Genomic DNA, 12,329 nt, shown 5'->3' with positions numbered 1-12,329 from the left:
TACCCCACTTCTCTACTGCAATCTACCCCACTGTGCCCAGTCCCCTAATCTGCCCCACTCTACTCTACCATACTCCACTCTACCCAAATCTACCCTACTCTACTTTACTCCAGTCTGTCCCACACCACTCTTCCCCAATCTCTCACTCCACTCCAATCTCAATTCCACTCTAATCTATCCAATTCCATTCCACTCCACCCAATCGACTCCACTCTAGTCTTCCCCACTCTACCGCAGTCTACCCCACTGTACCCTAATCTACCACACCTACTCTACCCCTCTTCACTACACTCCAATCTACCCCACTCATCTCTCTCCAATCCGCTCCTCTCCAATCTAGCCCACATTCTCTCCCACTACCCCAGTCTACCCAACTCCACTCCAGTTTACCCCAATCCACTGCACTCCAATGTACCCCATTCCAACCCACTACAGTCTATATGACTCCACTCAATCTACCCTAATATATCCCACTCCTATCTACTCCACTCCAATCTACCCCAGTCCACTGTACTCCAGTGTTTCCCATTCCAACCAAGTCCAATCTATCAGACTCCACTCAATGTACCCCAATATATCCCACTCCAATCTACTCCACTGTACTCTACTCAAATCTTTCGTCTGTTGTTCCTTTCCTAGAGCATCACACAATTACTTGTCGCCTTAGACTTTTGTACGTTTACATTTATTTTTGGACACTATTTTTTCCTTTACTTTCTGCACGTGTTTCTAAAAGGTACCCTTTGTTTGTTAGTCTGTTATTGTTAAAGCTGTCAAACCTCATGGAATTTATTGACTTTTGTTTTGTAACTGCAAGCCTGCAAGCCTGCAAGCTTGTTGTCTATGGTTGGTAAAGCTTACAAACGTTTTTGTACATGTTTATTTCCTTTTGCTTGGAAGGCTTTTTCTTGTGTCATTGTTGAAGCTTCAAAAGATCATGTTCGTGTTATTTATGTGCTTCTGTGGCAGCCTGTGTTTCATTACCTAATTGTTAGAAATGGGGTCTCTGCTTGGTAGTCAGTTTGCACTCTTGTAGGAGGCTGGACTGGCTTGTAGTGAGTACCAAGGGGTACTTGCACCTTGCACCAGGCCCAGTTATCCCTTATTAGTGTATAGGGTGTCTAGCAGCTTAGGCTGATAGATAATGGTAGCTTAGCAGAGCAGCTTAGGCTGAACTAGGAGACATGTGAAGCTACTACAGTACCACCTAGTGTCATATGCACAATATCATAAGAAAACACAATACACAGTTATACTAAAAATAAAGGTACTTTATTTTTATGACAATATGCCAAAGTATCTTAGAGTGTACCCTCAGTGAGAGGATAGGAAATATACCCAAGATATATATACACAATAGCAAAAATATGCAGTATAATCCTAGAAAACAGTGCAAACAATGTATAGTTACAATAGGATGCAATGGGGAAACATAGGGATAGGGGCAACACAAACCATATACTCCAAAAGTGGAATGCGAACCACGAATGGACCCCAAACCTATCTGACCTTGTAGAGGGTCGCTGGGACTATTAGAAAATAGTGAGAGTTAGAAAAATAACCCTCCCCAAGACCCTGAAAAGTGAGTGCAAAGTGCACTAAAGTTCCCCTAAGAGTCGTGTTAGAGGAATAATGCATGAAAGACACAAACCAGCAATGCAACAACTGTGGATTTCCAATCTAGGGTACCTGTGGAACAAGGGGACCAAGTCCAAAAGTCACAAGCAAGTCGGAGATGGGCAGATGCCCAGGAAATGCCAGCTGCGGGTGCAAAGAAGCTTCGACTGGACAGAAGAAGCTGAGGTTTCTGCAGGAACAAAAAGGGCTAGAGACTTCCCCTTTGGTGGACGGATCCCTCTCGCCTTGGAGAGTCGTGCAGAAGTGTTTTCCCGCCGGAAGGACGCCAACCAGCCTTGCTACACGCAAATCGTGCTTTTGGCGTTTTTGGACGCTGCTGGGGCCCAGGAGGGACCAGGAGGTCGCAAATTGGACCTAAAGAGAGAAGGGACGTCGAGCAAGACAAAGAGCCCTCACTGAAGCAGGTAGCACCCGGAGAAGTGCCAGAAACAGGCACTACAAGGATTCGTGAAACGGTGCTCGCCGAAGTTGCACAAAGGAGTCCCACGTCGCCGGAGACCAACTTAGAAAGTCGTGCAATGCAGGTTAGAGTGCCGTGGACCCAGGCTTGGCTGTGCACGAAGGATTTCTGCCGGAAGTGCACAGGGGCCGGAGTAGCTGCAAAGTCGCGGTTCCCAGCAATGCAGCCCAGCGAGGTGAGGCAAGGACTTACCTCCACCAAACTTGGGCTGAAGAGTCACTGGACTGTGGGGGTCACTTGGACAGAGTCGCTGGATTCGAGGGACCTCGCTCGTCGTGCTGAGAGGAGACCCAAGGGACCGGTGATGCAGCTTTTTGGTGCCTGCGGTTGCAGGGGGAAGATTCCGTCGACCCACAGGAGATTTCTTCGGAGCTTCTGGTGCAGAGAGGAGGCAGGCTACCCCCACAGCATGCACAAGCAGGAAAACAGTCGAGAAGGCGGCAGGATCAGCGTTACAGAGTTGCAGTAGTCGTCTTTGCTACTATGTTGCAGGTTTGCAGGCTTCCAGCGCGGTCAGCGGTCGTTTCCTTATCAGAAGGTGAAGAGAGAGATGCAGAGGAACTCGGCTGAGCTCATGCATTCGTTATCTAAAGTTTCCCCAGAGACAGAGACCCTAAATAGCCAGAAAAGAGGGTTTGGCTACCTAGGAGAGAGGATAGGCTACTAACACCTGAAGGAGCCTATCAGCAGGAGTCTCTGACGTCACCTGGTGGCACTGGCCACTCAGAGCAGTCCAGTGTGCCAGCAGCACCTCTGTTTCCAAGATGGCAGAGGTCTGGAGCACACTGGAGGAGCTCTGGACACCTCCCAGGGGAGGTGCAGGTCAGGGGAGTGGTCACTCCCCTTTCCTTTGTCCAGTTTCGCGCCAGAGCAGGGGCTAAGGGGTCCCTGAACCGGTGTAGATTGGCTTATGCAGAATTGGGCACCTCTGTGCCCAACAAAGCATTTCCAGAGGCTGGGGAGGCTACTCCTCCCCTGCCTTCACACCATTTGCCAAAGGGAGAGGGTGTCACACCCTCTCTCAGAGGAAGTTCTTTGTTCTGCCATCCTGGGCCAGGCCTGGCTGGACCCCAGGAGGGCAGCTGCCTGTCTGAGGGGTTGGCAGCAGCAGCAGCTGCAGTGAAACCCCAGGAAGGGCAGTTTGGCAGTACCAGGGTCTGTGCTACAGACCACTGGGATCATGGGATTGTGCCAACTATGCCAGGATGGCATAGAGGGGGCAATTCCATGATCATAGACATGTTACATGGCCATATTCGGAGTTACCATGGTGAAGCTACATATAGGTAGTGACCTATATGTAGTGCACGCGTGTAATGGTGTCCCCGCACTCACAAAGTTCAGGGAATTGGCTCTGAACAATGTGGGGGCACCTTGGCTAGTGCCAGGGTGCCCTCACACTAAGTAACTTTGCACCCAACCTTTACCAGGTAAAGGTTAGACATATAGGTGACTTATAAGTTACTTAAGTGCAGTGTAAAATGGCTGTGAAATAACGTGGACGTTATTTCACTCAGGCTGCAGTGGCAGGCCTGTGTAAGAATTGTCAGAGCTCCCTATGGGTGGCAAAAGAAATGCTGCAGCCCATAGGGATCTCCTGGAACCCCAATACCCTGGGTACCTCAGTACCATATACTAGGGAATTATAAGGGTGTTCCAGTAAGCCAATGTAAATTGGTAAAAATGGTCACTAGCCTGTTAGTGACAATTTGGAAGTAATGAGAGAGCATAACCACTGAGGTTCTGGTTAGCAGAGCCTCAGTGAGACAGTTAGGCACCACACAGGGAACATACACATGCACACCTATGAGCACTGGGGCCCTGTGTGACAGGGTCCCAATGACACATACATATAGGCCCCAAACCTATGAGCACTGGGGTCCTGACCAGCAGGATCCCAGTGACACATAACAACCATACTGAAAACATGGTGTTTTCACTATGAGCACTGAGGCCTGGCTATCAGGATCCCAGTGAGACAGTGAAAACAGTGACAAACACCCTGACATACACTCACAAACAGGCCAAAAGTGGGGGTAACAAGGCTAGAAAGAGGCTACCTTCTCACAACTCTGTCCAAGCAGGGACCCTAAATCTAGTCAGGGCAATGGTGATACACCCTCAAGATAACCCCTGATCACCCCCTTGGTAGCTTGGCACAAGCAGTCAGGCTTATCTCAGAGGCAATGTGTAAAGAATTTGTACCAACACACACAATAATACAGTGAAAACAGTACAAAATGGACACCACACCAGTTTTGAAAAATAGGGAATATTTATCTAAATCAAACAATACCAAAGCAACAAAAAACCAACATACACAAGTCAAGATATGAATTTTCAAAGTAAAAAGAGTCTTACTCCATAGAAAACAATAGCAATGTTGATTTTACACAAAGTACCTGGTTTGTGTCAAAAATAAAGCCGCACGGGCGAGCGTGCGTTGGAAATGTCAGCGATGCAGCAATTCCTTACTCGCAAGTGAGGCCTTGTGTCGTTTGACTGTGATCTGGCCTGGCTTGAAAGACTTGTGCAGTCCTCACCCTGGTATTGCACTGTAGTGGGGGGGAAGAACCTGTCTAATGTGGTGGTGTGCACTGCACGTGTGTAGAGTAATGCTATGTGTCCACGGACAAAAACATAAAACAATTACCCCAACTTCCAGTCCCTGGTTGTGTCTCAAACTTGGCCATGACCAAAGGAAAGATGAAAAGGAAATCAGACAACAGAGGAACATGTTCTATCTGGATCTAGGGAATTACAGTCTCTTGGTTTGTCTAAGAGAGATATGGACAATACGTACTGTAATGGTGGTGCCCATTTTTCCTCTCCCTACGCCCCAGCCGAGGCAGGAGGGATACAGCCTTCTCAATCTGTGCTCTGAGAGGTCCCCCAGTCCAAAACACGGCACAGTTTTTGGTGTCATATCACTTGGTTAGACATCATTGGCATTAATTGCAGGCCTGTGTGCAATTCTGCCAGAATGAGGTCCAAACCAAAGATCACTTCTTGGTACGGGGGATTGACTGGGACCTAGGGAAGCCTGTTGTTTGACTGTGGCAGGTTTTAGCCTATGCCCCAACCATGGCATGTTCTTGCTCCGCCTGCTTGCTGGAGGGCCTGTGCTGATGCCACTGTGATCTGGAAGGTTTCCAGTCTGTATCCCATTGATTGTCCTGGGGCACTGGCGACACCCCATTTGTCTCCCACCAGCCTCAGGCATCTGCTGGTGTTGTGAAAATTGTGTGGCTTGAGACTCCACCATGCGCAATTTGGCTGTGTGTATATGAGAGTATTTCAGGCTGAGTTGCTAGGGCTTCTGTTTGACCACCAAGAATGAGTCTCTATACTTCTGTAGTGTAGTCTGGATACATTTTTTTTGAGGCCTTAGAGATTTACCAGGAATCCGTGGACCTGGCAACTTGCAGTAAGTGGTTGCGGTCTCAGTAGTTAAAGAGACACCCCTCGCTTGGGTAGAGCCCCTGGGGGGGGGTCTGGCCTGGGTCCCTGTGGGCTCATTCCAGCAAGAAGACATGGCCCCTTTTATCACCAAGGATGGTATGAAGTAGCTAATCCTCAAGTAAAAGTTCCATATTTGGGTCTTCTGTGCTTTGTAGGAGGCCCACCACTCGTATATTGGTCTGGTGAGATTAGTCTTCGGCGTCCTCCACCCTGGTACATAGTTGTGATACCTCCATCTGGAGAGCCTTCATGTGGGACTGCGTTTCCATCAGCAAAGGATGTGTTCTGGACAGTGCCTGTTCTGTCCCTGAGGTGGCCTGGCTTGCTAGTAGGAGCCCCATATCAATCACTAACGAGTCCAGTTTAGTTTCCAGAGTAGTTTTCACATCCCTGGTGGCCGGGAAAGACAAGGTAAAGACAGGAGTTGGCACTTGAGCTGATCCAATGTGAACAGGAAAGCATTGAAGTAAGAGAATGCAGTTACCTTTGTTACATACTGCTAGGGGAGTTAACTTTGTTATACACTCCTGAAACTGAAGGAACAGCAGTACCTCCTGATCCCTGTTTTTTCCACAATCTGTTTTTGTTTAAATTAAATCTTGTCCGTGTGCATCTACATAAAACTGTACCTGTAGCAAGTGGTGCTCCGTGCTCGCCTTTTCTTTAATACTCCACTATGTGAACACGGGTAAATCACCTCCTTGTCCATGTGCATCTCCCTAAACCTGTACCTGTAGCACGAGGTGCTGCGTGACCGCCCTTTCTTTACTACTCCACTATGTGAACACGGGTAAATCACCTCTTTCAGGAGACAATAAGACATGACATGTTCAACAGAACCTTTAGTTAAATATCTGTGTATGGTGAAATAACACTTGCTAAGTTTCAAATATGGTAAATAAGAGATGGTGTTTTTAGCCAGTTAAATATTGTGTTCACATTCTGTTATATTTGCATTTCATAATTTTAAATGTCTTTACATCCAACAGAAAACGGGCCTTGAAAGTATGAAATGCTTATGAATAACGACACACTGGTTCTGTAAATCAACTCCAGTATTCAGGAAAATATCAGTGCAGTCAGAGACTGAGGACCCTGAACATAGACTGACAGATGCTGGAAGAAGCTCTGAAGGACAATTCAGTGAACCAGGAGTCTGAGCTGTGCAACTTCACACCACAAGACTAAGAAATGACCTCTAGAAAGTTAAGGAAACAACACTGACAAACCACCTCCTGAATAAACATGCAACCAACACCAGCTGTGATCATGGGATCTCTACGATGTGACAACCACAGTGCTCTGATTCTAAAATGATAACAGACCATCAGTCAGTGCTCTAGGTGTATTGTAAACTCTTCCTACCTACACCACAGCAAGCAGAGAGAAGCACAACGGAGTGGAGAAAACAACCGAAGGGTAAAGAAAAGAGGAGTTCTGCTGTCTACAATACAACGGACTGTCCCAGTTTGCACCGACCAAAAGGAGGAGGATTAATCTTTACCCACAAGCATGGAAAACTGTTATCCAATCTAATCTCTCGTAAGGAAGCCTTGCTCATATTATGAGTGTGGCAAGTTTTTAGTTGCCATTGTATTTTACCTTTAAATGGGAAATCAAATGTCCTAAATACCAACAAATACAGGAAATATGAGAATAATACAAGTGCTTTACAACCATGCTGGTCTGCCAGGAAAAACAGTCATGGGATGTAGACAACTATAGACCAGACCCAGAGACACTAACCAAGAAAGAAGAACCGTACACATGCAGTGAGAGCTTTGGTTTGTCATCACTATTAAAGCACCAGCAGCAAACACAGTTATCATACCAGCAAAGACATCAGCAAACACAGACTAGGGAGAAACCATACCATTGCAGTGAATGTGTGAAGAGCTTCAGACGGTTATCATTCCTACAAATACATCAACAAACACACACAGGGGAGAAACCATACCATTGCAGTGAATGTGTGAAGAGCTTCAGTCGTTTATCACAACTACAAATACATCAGCGAACGCACACCGGGGAAAAACCATACCATTGCAGTGAGTGTGGAAAGAGCTTTAGTGTGTTATCATACCTCCAACGGCATCAGCAAACACACACAGGAGAAAAGCCATTTAAATGCAATGAATGTATGAAATGTTTTAGTCAGTTATCATACCAGCAAAGACATCAACAAACACACACACAGGAGAGACCATACCATTGTATTGAATGTGTGAAAAGCTTCAGTCGGTTATCATACCTACGAATACATCAGCGAACACACACAGGAGAGAAACCATACCATTGCGCTGAATGTGAGAAGAGCTATAGCCAATTACCAACCCTACTACAACATCAGCGAACACACACCGGGGAAAAACCATTCCATTGCAGTGAGTGTGGTAAGAGCTTTAGCCTGTTATCACGCCTCCAAAGACATCAGCAAACACACACTGGAGAAAAGCCATTCAGATGCAGTGAATGTATGAAAAGATTTAGTCGATTATCAAATCTACATATACATCAGCGAACACACACTGGGGAAAAACCATACCATTGTAGTGAATGTGTGAAGAGCTTTAGTCAATTTTCAGCTCTCCAAAGCCATCAGCGAATACACACAGGCGAAAAACCATACCATTGCAGTGAATGTGTGAAGAGCTTTAGTCAATTATCAACTCTCCAAAGCCATCAGCGTACCCACACAGGTGAAAAACCATACCATTGCAGTGAATGTGGAAGTAGTTTTAGAGACTCTTCAACATTAAGGAAACATCAGCAAACACACAGGGGAAAAGCGATTCACATGCACTGAATGTGTGAAGAGCTTTAGTCGATAATCAGCTCTCCAAAGCCGTCAGCAAACACACACTGGGTAAAACCACTCACGTGCAGTGAATATGTGAAGAGTTACAGTCGCTTAGCACACCTCCAAAGACATTAGCGGACACACAAAGGGGAAAAACCATACAACTGCAATGAACGTGTGAAGAGCTTTAGTTGATTATCACACCTCCAAAGACATCAGCAAAAACACACAGGGAAAGACCATACCAGTGCAATGAATAAGAGAAGAGCTTTAGTCAATTACCAAGCCTACATAGCCATCAGCGAATTACAGAAGATGATAAAATGTTAATTATGGGACATTAAAATGGCAGATGTTAAAAAGGTTGTTGATAGAAGCCCGACCAGTCAGAAAATAAAAAACACACACATATTTGTAGAATTATAAAAGTGTCTGTTTTCAGTGATGGCTCATTTCATTTCTCTACATATAAGAAAAAGAAAAGAAGTCGCAAGCAACACATTAAGACATCAGCAGAGTGCGGACTAAAAGAGAAGAAACAGTGTTTTTTTTCATTGAAGTACCATTATAAACAACAACATCCAAGCACACCTGCAAAAGCAGCATTATGTACAGTGCTTGGACTAGCAAGTGAATTTTCAGCTAACCTTAGGTATTAGTCCTAAAACCTGAAAACCCAACACACTTTAACCGATACCATACCATACAAGCACAAACTGGAGTATAGTCATAGCTGATTGTGATGTTTGGGCGCCTAGTGCAACATTGATGATTCTGTGACTGTGGCCAGAGAACAGTTTTTAAAAGCACAAGAAGTGAAAGTAAGAAATGTGAGCTTCGAGTCCCAGGGTTAGTGCTTGTAATGTACAACATTTACCTCCCAAGACCTGACGCAGGAGAAGCGATGCTCATTTCCATCATCGCATGCATCTGTAACTGCATCCCCCATAGTGGCACTTTCACAGAGGAGTCCAACATCGGGAGACTTGTTGGCTCATCTCTGACTATATAAATGTTTCATGGTTAGGTTAATTGAATGTAAATATATTTTATGAGTTTATTTGCAGAGAATCATTCAGCCAAATCCTGTCTGCTGCAATGAGCGAATCAGTGTATGATGGCAAACTCATTGATTGGAGAAAAAGATGTTGAAAGTTTGGTTCTTAATTGGTTTCTAAAAGCTTGACGTTTAATTAAAAAATGAATCTTTAGCAATAAAGAATTCCTGCTCTTAGAAGCTAGAATCCAGAACGATAGACTCCCTGCTATACATTTCTGGAACCTTGGCATGGGAAATGAAATCTGGATTGAGCAGAAAAGAAACACAAATTATATTCAGGTTTGTGCAAAAAGGAACCCTCATTTTATAATCTCTGCAGGTAAATGCAAGGACCTTGTGAGTAAAGAATGAACATTTGTGATGCAGTTAATACTTTCTCAGACCACAAATAAGATGGACTGCAGCTTTCCGAATCATCTGAAATTTGATTCTGTGTTGCTGGAGCTGCCTAACTTTCATGTCATTCCATAGGTTGGAGGAAGGTGCTGGCACATACTTCTGGAAGTTTAAATTAACCATTGGTGTTTTAAACTATGGATTTCTTCAAGTTAGTTTTTAGACATTAGATGTACATTATGCTTTTGGTGTAGCAGTTCCTTGTTTCCTTACTACTGTCTTGATTAGCTAATGGTAATAAGTATTTTTGTCATTGATGTATTCTTCTGGACTGTTGATATAAGAATTTTAAGGAATATACATGACTGTGCATTAATTCTAAAATAAATCTTGATTGAGTCATTCACTCACATTCTGTCAGCTCTTTGGCAATTTTCTTATTTATGAATAGGGAATACTTGAATTGCATGACTAGAGTCTTCCTCATTGGTATGAATAGCCTTTTGTAACATTGTTGGTCAGTCAGGCCAAGGTCAGTCAGCCCCTAAGACCAAAACCCCCTAATACCGCCACAAGACTCCTGAAGACGAATCCCCTTCTGGTCTCAGGTTGAGCATAACTACATAGCTGCCTCCACAGCTCCAGTGGTTCTGTTGCCTGCAGGGAGGCCTGATGGGGTACCTTTGCCTGTTGGGGCTCCCGGAGCTGGTAGAGCGGCAGAGCAAAATATCATGGGATGGCACGGGACCCTGCTTGCTGCTGGCAGTCTCAGCAGGGCCCTTCCTCTTGAGCCTGCAGCTGTGTGACAACGGGTGGAGTTGTTCTCTCCTATCCCTGACCTAACAATGAGGTGAGAAGCCTTTACATCTGTCCAAGAGCCCACAGCTCCCCCAGGTGGCACAGTGGTTGGCCCCAACAGGGTCCCTACACCACTTCTGCAGATGTAGGGTGTATTGCAAACGTGTGTCCCCAAAGTTTATTTTTTTTACTCCACCCAGCTTCTTGATGTTGAAACCCCAACCCGGGCCCAAGAAGCCACCACAGGGAGAGTAGGCTATAATTTCCACACAGCAGGAAGCAGTCACACTGTACCAGTTGTAAGATGATCAGAACTCCACAGAGGAACAAATCGACCAAAAACACCTGGAATGGAGACAACAACAGACGAAGAAGGCAAGACAACATGAGACACACAGGAGCAAAAGTGAGTGGCAACTCCTTGCCTAGAGACGACTCTCACCCACAGAACTATTGATCTGCTGCTAGCTGGGAAACATTGACCTTGTCAATGCCAAAGCTCCCAACATAATTTAGTGACTTCTGAGGTGGTCTTGCTCCACCTGTTGAGGTTCATGATGAGTAAAATGGGGTGCAGCTATGAGGGGCTGAGATACCCCCCCCCCCGGCTCAGAGGAGTTATCCCCACCATAGAGGACGTTAGGATATGTGTGTAACCTTTTATTTCTGTTGCCTTCCTTTCTCCTGTTAGAAAAGACGATCATATATTTGAGAGTGGCTTTTGGTTTATCCGAGTTCTCTCATTATGTTTTATGTTTGTTGTTCTGTTATTTCTTTTTCCCCAGGCTTGGCACTAATTCTGTATTCAATAGTGCAGAGTTGCAGGTAGATCCCCACATCACATCTGCTGTCACTTTGCAAGGGGGCGTACCCCAGGTCAGATTTTGGATCACAAATCTTACAGCAGGGTACCCTACAGATGTTGAATATTCTTACCCTAAATGTGTAGGGTCTGAACCAACCAGTCAAGAGAAACTCCTTTCTTAACTGGCTCCACTTTAAGAGGGCAGATGTCGTACTCTTACTGTGCACACACTTCCAGGTAGATGATGTTAAATGATGCTCATTATGGTACTTTTTACTGCCTTCACTAAACAAAAGAGGTAGCGATTCTCATGGAGGCAGAGGACTCTTTTTGAGTTGACTCAGCACGTAGAGACCAGATTGGGAGGCAGGTCATGATAACGAGGGCCGTTGGGGTGAAAAGGTAACAATTGCCTAGGTCTATGGCCCTAACAATAATAAAGAACAGATTTGTGCCTAGTTATTCCTCTACATGATACAACACTCCTGTAACAGGCTCGTGGGTGCGGGAGGTTTTAGCGTGGCTCTGAAGCTCTGTGTTGAAAGATCACACTCCACTTGGCAAACATTAAATGCCCCGCCTTCCCTAACCCTGGGCCAAGATGATTTGAGATACATAGACATCTTGCATGCTCAAAATATGGGGAAAGGGATTATACTTCATATCCTAACATTCACAGGTTGCATTCCAGTATCAACTATATTTTTTTGTTTTCCCAATTGTCTACCGTTGCTTTAGCTCTTTGGGCAATCAGCACCCAGGTTTAGTCAGACCATGCATCGGCGTCAGTATCCGTACATATACTACTTGACTAAAGGGTACAACTCCTTCCTGGAAGGTGACTCCAACGATGATGGAATCTCCTGATTGCACTCCTCAAAATTGGCGTAAAGATTTCCACTGAAGTACTGCCTTTTTGGCTGAGAGGTGTCTAACCTCGGTTGGTTTCTCCCTACTAATTGGAAGTAGT

General features: G+C 45.3%; 1 pseudogene; it reads left to right on the top strand.

The window, feature by feature from the left end:
- LOC138286945 (zinc finger protein 845-like) overlaps positions 1 to 10,166 on the top strand; it is an 81,598-nt pseudogene extending 71,432 nt beyond the window's left edge.
- The last annotated feature ends 2,163 nt before the right edge of the window (positions 10,167 to 12,329 follow it).

The sequence above is a fragment of the Pleurodeles waltl genome, chromosome 4_1 (genome assembly GCF_031143425.1).
Source record: "Pleurodeles waltl isolate 20211129_DDA chromosome 4_1, aPleWal1.hap1.20221129, whole genome shotgun sequence".
In the NCBI taxonomy this organism is placed as follows: Eukaryota; Metazoa; Chordata; class Amphibia; order Caudata; family Salamandridae; genus Pleurodeles; species Pleurodeles waltl.
Note: the sequence above shows the minus strand (reverse complement) of the source record. Positions and strands in the feature narration are given on the sequence as shown.